General features: G+C 36.4%; 1 pseudogene; it reads left to right on the top strand.

The window, feature by feature from the left end:
• The first annotated feature begins 5,904 nt into the window (after positions 1–5,904).
• LOC149175049 (acireductone dioxygenase 2 pseudogene) lies at positions 5,905–6,488 on the top strand (annotated as a pseudogene).
• Positions 6,489–8,714: the final 2,226 nt, after the last annotated feature.

Consider the following 8,714-nt stretch of genomic DNA (forward strand, 5'->3'; position numbering starts at 1 on the left):
ATAGTTTTCACACCTTCGTTTCCCTATCTTTCAGTGTTACTTTGCCTATTCATCCCCTTATCCTAAGTTTTCCATAAGTATATCTGCTGTACTCTAGCGAACTCTTCTTGAGGTAACGAGTCTACCCCTCCCATGGTTCCCTATTTCAAGAACCCTTCCAAATCTAGGTGTTCTCTATCAAGAATCTCCTATAGTTCATGGTCCTCCATTTCCATCTCACTCTGGGTCATTTCCTGGTCCATCTCTAGTTCTACATCGCTCATCATAGCCTCTTTTTGTTTATTATTATCCTTTGTTTGATCTTTGTCTTCTTCTTTCTCCTTCTCCACTGGACTTCCCTCCATTCCCTGATCTACTTTTGTTATCTCTTCTTCTTCTTCGAGTACTTGGTACCTATTCAGACTGGCCTGTGGCCCTTCTGCTTGATGTTGCTTAAGTCCCCTTTTGCCCCCTTTTCCTCTCTAGCTCACTTTGTGAAAGCTTTCAGTATCTTTCATTATGGTAGCTTTACTCTTGTTCTCTATTTTACCAAGAGGGAAATCCCTGAAAAGGTGCCCATGCTCATGGCATCTACAACATCTAAATGGAATATGTTCATAATCTACTATTTGAACCCATTCCTCAACAAAAACTTCCAAGATAACCTCATCCAGTAAAGCTCCGGAGAGATCCATCTCCACACAAATTCGTGCAAGGAAGTCTATTTTCTCCTTCTAGTGGCTGCAGAAGCTTTGAAAAAACACCCTAATTTATTTCCTATAACAGTTAATGATTCGGTTTGCCAGTAATCAAGAGGAAGGGAGTAAAGTCTTACCCAGACCAGAACTGAAGTGAAAGTCTCCCGCTCCAGGACAAAGTTCATCATCCATGGCTGCATGTAGAGGCCTGCTGCTGCGTAGAAGTAGGGCCCTCCTTCAAACACCCTGTCTTTATCCTCAATATTTTTGAAAACCACAGTAAAGAATCCCTTTGACCCAAGATGTAGGTCAATGCTTCCTTTTGGTTTCCAGTGGTATTTAATCCATGTCTGTAATGCCTTTTCAGTGGGCCATAATCCCATGAATTTACAAATGATAGCATATGTCCGCATGTGGTCCCTATGTCACTGCATAGCAGGATCATTCAGAACTACTCTAGGTGTGACTTCAGCTTTGGGTTTACATGGTCCCTTCTGTGCCTTGGTTTTTTCTCCCTGTTCCTTGTCTTCTTCCTCCTTTTCTTTTGTGCTATTATTCTCCCTTGATTTGATTCCCCCTTGCTCTTTTTCCATGCTTTCTTTCCCTTCTTCTGCAAGTCCTTTGACCTCTTCTATTGGCTTCTTACCTCGACTGACTACAACCTACTTGTAGGAGGGAGTGGAGCTCCCTCCTTTGCGCCCTTCCATGAGTTCAACACCTACTAAAGACTATAAGCCCTAGTTGTTCGTCCCTGCTTCTCCGAGACAGGTAATTTAGTTATTCATTATAAATATGAGTATAATTATTTATTTTATTTAATTAAATATAAATATAACTATTTAATTTATTTAATTATTTTTTTTTAAGTTTAATTTCTATTTTCATTTTTTATGGAGTCAAAATGCTTTTATTAATAATTTTATTTTTTATTTTTATTATTTTTATTTGTCATACTCTAACTTATAGATGAAAGACTTTTTTAGGCAGAATACTTTCAAGAAAGAATATATTTTTTTGTTATTTAAAATGTATTTTTGAATGTATAAATGTAGGTTTTTTTATTTTAATTTTATTTTGGTTTTTATATAATTTGACCAAGTGAAATGTGGACATGATCGTTGTTGCTTAATACCACCTGATAATTTTAATATATATATATATATATATATATATATATATATATATATATATATATATATATATATATATATATATATATATATATATATATAATATTAAAAACTAATATACATATTTAACATAATAAAAGCTTTTAGGATTAAGAGTTTTTATATATCAAATTTTATTTTGGATTTAAGTTTATTCATATTGAAATTTATTTTAAATTTAAACAAATCTAACATCTCATATAATACACTGGCAATAGAGAGGGGCCAAGAACTTAAAATAAAATATTTAAAATTTATCTTGATTTTAAATGTGTTATAGCTTTTAGGCAAGTTGTATTGATAAACCATGGTATTGTAACAAATCTTATTTATAAGTTAAAAGTATCTATGGTAAAATGGGGGTAAATATTGTTATATTGTAAGTATTAAGTTTTTATTGAAAATGAAATTAAGTCAGAAAAATATATAAAACACACATAATAAACTGGACACCAAAGAGTGGCGGAAAAAGGCTTCAGCCTGAGGTATTTTGTTTCTCATTTACATTCATACAAAAATAATTGAATATAGTGTTACAAATAAATAGATGAGAGATAGTGTTCTCAAGATAGTGCGTGCTATCTTAGACACTTTTGGTTGAGATAATTTCTCCTTTGGTTGAGATAATTTCTCACCAGACACACACCAATATAGGAGTTACCTAAACTAACTCCTATCTTAGAGGAACAACCCAAGAGTTAGGCACAAATTCCTAACTTGGAATATTTAATTAATTAATTTATTTTTGGATTTATTATTGTTTTATGAGAGAGGCTAACATTCCCCCCTTCAATGATAAATCCAAAATAAGAACGAGGAACCATCTTCCAAGTTCTCATGTTGATCCTCAAAAACATTGCCTGAAAAAACCGCCAAATCTGGATGCTGAAGAAACTGCAATATGAAGAGACTGAGTCAGCTGCATGACTGATTCATCTCAGAAGGACGCTTGACAACTCCATCATGTGCCAAGCCGCAAAAGGATCCAACTATCCTTTTCTTGAAAACAGCATCCGGTGTCCACTGACACAATTTGATGAACGCCCACTAGCGTATTTGCTGACGATGATCGCCCACTGGCTGAAGATGTCGAAAAAAAACTCAATGTTGCTTTTGCTATGATGAAAGCTGCTCACTGCTGCTTTGGTTGTCGATCGCCCACTGGAGAATTTGCTGATGCTCACTGCTAATGACAAATGCCCACTGGTTGATGAAGATGCCCACTGGCTGCTTCGCTGATGTTGTCGAGACTTTCAGTCTGACAACCACTTGTCAATTTCATTGACATTTTCCCCCCTTTTTCAGTTGAAAGGAGAGACAATCGTCTCCAAAATATATTTGAACTCCCCCCCTTCAAGTGTAGGAGAGTTTCACTGTTGTACTCCCTCATTCAACTACATAAGAGTACCATCATTGGTTCACTGTTGGCTGCACTATGTGTGATTGTAGTCGGTTGTAGAACTGAGATAACCGTTTGACTATGGATGACCATTCCCAAGGATCGATCCATTCATAATGTATCTTCAATATGGCTGATTTTTGTTGAGTGCGACATTTTTCTGAGGAATGATTGAGCTTGCCACAATGACAACAAGGATGGAGATCAAAACACTGATCTTCCATATGACCAGTTCTTTGACAATGAGAACATTTCGGTTGGACATCAACTTCAGGTTGCGTGCAATTTTGTTTGTCTGCAACTTTTTCAGAACTTGCTGAGGTGTGTTGTTCAAGAAATCCTGCACTCACGAACTTAATTGGCTTGGAATAATCTGGGATATGTAAGTTGGTGTCATCAGTGACATATCCTAAGCCTCGTCGATTCTTGTTATTTTGAATTTCTTCCCAGGGCTTGATGATGGGTTTGGAAGAAATTTGAATTTGATCATGAACAACTTCGACACTTGAAGTTGTTTGGATGAGTGATTTGGAATCAACATCTTTATCTTCATCTGTATGGTTGAATGACCTGGAAGAAGCACTCTTTTGTTGTAGCTCATCTCTTTGTAGTTGCGACTCTAGTTGAAGAAACTCAATGGTTTCATGTGTTTGTTGTAGATGCCGTGAAAGATCAGCGAGAGTTTCTTTGCTGATGTGCACCATGTCTTTATCATTGGAGATGATCAAACTGTGAAGAATGTGTAACAACTTAATATGTTGCGCCATCTGAACTTGCTTACTTGAAATCAGGCTCTCTTGTCGTAGATGTCGTGATTTGAATTGTTTCACTTGATTTTGTTACTTGAATGACAAGCTCGCTTGCTATGGAACTTGAATGGTATGCTCGCTTGATTTGTTGCTTATTGCACTTGCTAGGAACACTTGCTAGAGTTGTAGAACTTTCTCGATTGATGATAATTGTATTTGCATAAACGACTTCACGCTCACTTGAATGAATAGCCACGCTTGCTTGATGTCGATCTCAACTTGCTTGATTGGTGTTAGAGTTGAACTTTCTTGGTTGCTTTAATCGTTGTTGTAATGAACTTCACTCTAGCTCGCTTGAAGGTTTGAACTGTGTACTATTTTGACACAAATTTCTTGAATGAATACTCACGCTCGCTTGCAGGAGATGTGAACTTGTTGCTTGTTTGCGTTAGAGTTAAAATTCGTGCATTCACTTGATTCTGCTTAAAGGAAGGGTGTCGAACACTGTCGAAAATGCACCCAAAAAATGCTTAATGATTTAATGACTCACTACAATGAATTCAATTTGACTCAATTCAAGACTTGGGTGTCGGTTTCAACCGAAAATGCACCCTTACAATGTAATGTAATTTGAGTTTGATTACAAGTTCAATAATGTTGATGTAAAATGTGCTCTGAAACGTTGAAGTTTACAGATTCATTAACTTGATTGTATTGAGTGAATTTGTTTGTTGAGGTAGAATGCCGATGTTGAAAACTTTGATTATTTGTTGTAGTGTTGATATTGCAGCTATGTGTTGCGCTTGCTTTATGTATGTGATATTAGATGAAATTATTGATGTGTCACAACTAGACATAGATCAAAAAGCAAAAACATGAAGCCATAAAACACATGCGCCACCAAACACACATAGTGTAACTTAGATCCCCTTATTCAATTTCGGGCGGATCTAGGACACAATCACCACAAAAATGATATGTTTTTATTAATGACTAGAGTACATCATTTTTCAACTTCTGAAGCGATGATAATGCCAAGCTGAAAACCCTTTGAAACAACTCGCTTTCAAAATCTGAATGGATAGTGACACGATCCCTCTCAAAGTAAAACAATACTTTGAATTACAACTTATTTCCCTTATCACTCCAAATACAAAATAAGACACTTATATCTCCAAAAAATATTCTTCAAATTTACAAAATGTAAGGCACCTTATCGCTCCAAATACAAATGGAAACACTCCTTAGTTCTTCAATTACAAAGAGCCAAAAACCATCCTTTCAACTCACAATCTCACCACTTTCATGCATATAAAAATGCATCTCCAATTTCATGTCAAGTAAATCCACTCACTGGGAAATTTCAACACATGCGGAAAAAAAAAACATTCACTTATGGTCATAAGACCATAGTCATGCCTCTCGCATTCATCTTATTCCTCCAAAAAAATATGATTTATTTGCAAATCACAATTACAATTTAAAAAAACTCCAATTACCAAGTCCGCTTTTAAATTTCACCAATCATTAACGCTGACTGGAACGCTGGAAATTAATAAAATCTGATGCCACATTCGTTCAACCCTGGAACGCTGGTTCATATTCGTTCAATGCTGGGGCAGTAAAAATCATTGACACACAGTTTATTCCTGTGTACACTCCAGAACTAACGCAGCTTGGAATCGATGACTGTCATCGTACTTTTCAGCCTCAGGAAATCGGTCCACTACTTCAACGCTGATCCGGTTCTTGCTGAACGTTGCAAAATCAACTTTATCAATCACTGCTTCAATAACCCAGCTCCAACTCCATTCATCCGCATCTGCCTCTGCACAACATGTTGTCACAGTTTGTCTCTGGGCCAATACACAGTCTCTCAATCCCAAAGTGAAAAATCGTGCGCTCAGTTCCCTGGTCAACTATGGAAGCGTGGTATAGGAACGAAACTGATGAGGATCAGAGGTTGCCTCATTACTCTGAGCTGCAGCAATACGTTTCTCTGGAAGGGCTTGCAGATTTGGGGGTATTATACTGGCACCTGGATGCTGATAAATATGAAACTGATCTAGAGCTGCAGCAAATTCGCGAGAACAGAGGGTATACATACATGGACATAATCACATGTTCTCCAGAAAAACTGCCCAACTATCATGAGAAGCTCAAGAAGACCTTTTTCGAGGAGCACATCCACAATGACGAGGAGATACATTACTGTTTGGAGGGCAGCGGATACTGTGATGTAAGAGACAGTAATGACAAATGGATTCGAGTTTGGTTAAAGAAAGGGGACTTGATTGTTTTATCCGCAGGCATCTATCATCATTTCACCCTGGATACATCCAACTACATCAAGGCCACGAGGTTGTTCGTGGGTGAGCCAGTATGGACTCCACACAACCATCCTCAAGATGACAATCCCATTAGGAATCTGACTAGCTGTAATCCACTGATTCATACAAGCGATACATTGTCGAACCACGGGGATAGACACTGATGGATTCAAAAAATTGGCAAGATTTCATGTACCTTGATTTCTTGGACGAGTTTTAAACCCAAAAAAAGGTTAAAAAATTGGGAAAAGAAATGCAGTCGAATCGTTGGATGTCAAAATTCCTATTCTCTAACAGTCGTTTCTGCCAGGTTTTGAAGCTTATAATTCGTTAGGTGTTATTCATCGATAATTGAAGCCACAACTCAATAGAAAAACGCTATACAACCCCAGCAGTAAATCTTTAACTGTCATAAATCTCGAGCGCAGTATCAAACCAGGCCAAAAAAACAGAAAAATTCACCATCCCGCGGCTTTAAAATACTGAACACATATTTAAAGCAATTCAATAAAACAATTCGAGAAGAAGTTCAATTGTTGACCTTGTTCTATTTGTGCTATGATCTAAGCTCTAATTCCTTCACGCAGGTTACCATGATCTGAGCTTCTTCGACGCATGCAACTACTAATGCAATTGCCCAATGATGGCGAATTTGGACCGGTCCTCAAGCAATAAAAAAATAAACTGATCTGAACTTTGGTGGTTTTGGATGCAGCGTCGTCGATGCAGCTTCACACAAGTCTAACATAGCTCTGATACCACTTATTGAAAATGAAATTAAGTCAGAAAAATATATAAAACACACATAATAAACTAGACACCAAAGAGTGGCGGAAAAAGGCTTCAGCCTGAGGTATTTTGTTTCTCATTCTCATTCATACAAAAATAATTGAATATAGTGTTACAAATAAATAGATGAGAGATAGTGTTCTCAAGATAGTGTGTGCTATCTTAGACACTTTTGGTTGAGATAATTTCTCACCAGACACACACCAATATAGGAGTTACCTAAACTAACTCCTATCTTAGAGGAACAACCCAAGAGTTAGGCACAAATTCCTAACTTGGAATATTTAATTAATTAATTAATTTTTGGATTTATTATTGTTTTATGAGAGAGGCTAACAGTTTTAATTTAAAACATGTTATAAAATTAAATTAAAATTAAATATTTATAAAATATTTTTGATTTTTTTTGTAAGCATGGCAGGACTACATCTTCAACATGTCCAATATATCACCCTAGTCGGGGGAATTGAACCAATGTGACTTCACATCAAGGAGTGCTTTAACAGAACCTCATGGATAAAATATTTTGATTTTGAAATGAGTTATGGTTTTTAGATTTTTTATTTTTATTTTTTAATATAATTTTTATATCTAACAATTTAATTTAAAACTACATAAAAATAATCATCAACTAATTAAAAAATAGTTTACATTTTAAAAAATTAAAAAATATTTGTAAATTTTCAAATTTAATAATTTTTTTTCAAAATTTTAATAAATTTCTATAGAATTTGTTTAAAATTTTCAAAACTAATTAAAACTCAATTTTTTACAAAAATATAAAACAATATAACTTATCTTTGGCCCAGTAAGAAGCTTGAAGAGTAATTGAAGTGTGATTGAAATGATAAAAGTTGAGGTGCACATGTGCCCCTCTTATAACCTCTTACATAAAGTTCAGGGGATTTCCCTTACAGTTTTGTCTTCTTGATTAGATTAGTTTTTTCTTATGTTCTGTAGCTCAGAGGTGAGGAGGCTGAAAGTAGGTACCGAGGTAACTGTGTAATGGATGCAAGGAGGTTTTTCAGTGCATGATGTTGGTGTGCTACAGTCAACCGGAGTTGTGGTTATGTGGGTGCATGTTGCTAGGGTAGCTCGGAGGTGAGGAGGTTGAAACTAGGTACCGAGGTAACTGTGTAATGGAAGCAAGGAGGTTTCCCAGTTCTTGATGTTGGCATGCTACAATCGATCGAAGTTGTGGCTGTGTGGGTACATGTTGTTGGCGTAGTTTGGAGGTGAAGAGGTTGAAAGTGGGTACCGAGATAACTCTGTATGGAAGCAAGGAGGTTTCTCAATGCTTGATGTTGGCCTACTACAACCGACCGGAGTTGTCGTTGTGTGAGGTAAGTTCTTTGGCCTTATGTGCTGAGGACATTATTTAGATTCTGTGATTGTGTTTTTTCTTCATGGTATACAACAGTTTTCGAGGTAATTGTGTGTGTGTCGACTGGGTCAATACCGGAACTATTTTTGGTGGGGATGCTTCCATACCCAATCTTGGAGTTGACTCATATCCTCCTTCTGCTTATTGTTGCTATCTACATCCTATACTACATCTTGATAGAACATTTTGGGTTGTTACGTAGGAGGTCCCATGTCAG

Source organism: Pinus tabuliformis, chromosome 4_1 (genome assembly GCF_031772625.1).
Source record: "Pinus tabuliformis cultivar Carrire ecotype Pingquan chromosome 4_1, CPIR1, whole genome shotgun sequence".
In the NCBI taxonomy this organism is placed as follows: domain Eukaryota; kingdom Viridiplantae; phylum Streptophyta; class Pinopsida; order Pinales; family Pinaceae; genus Pinus; species Pinus tabuliformis.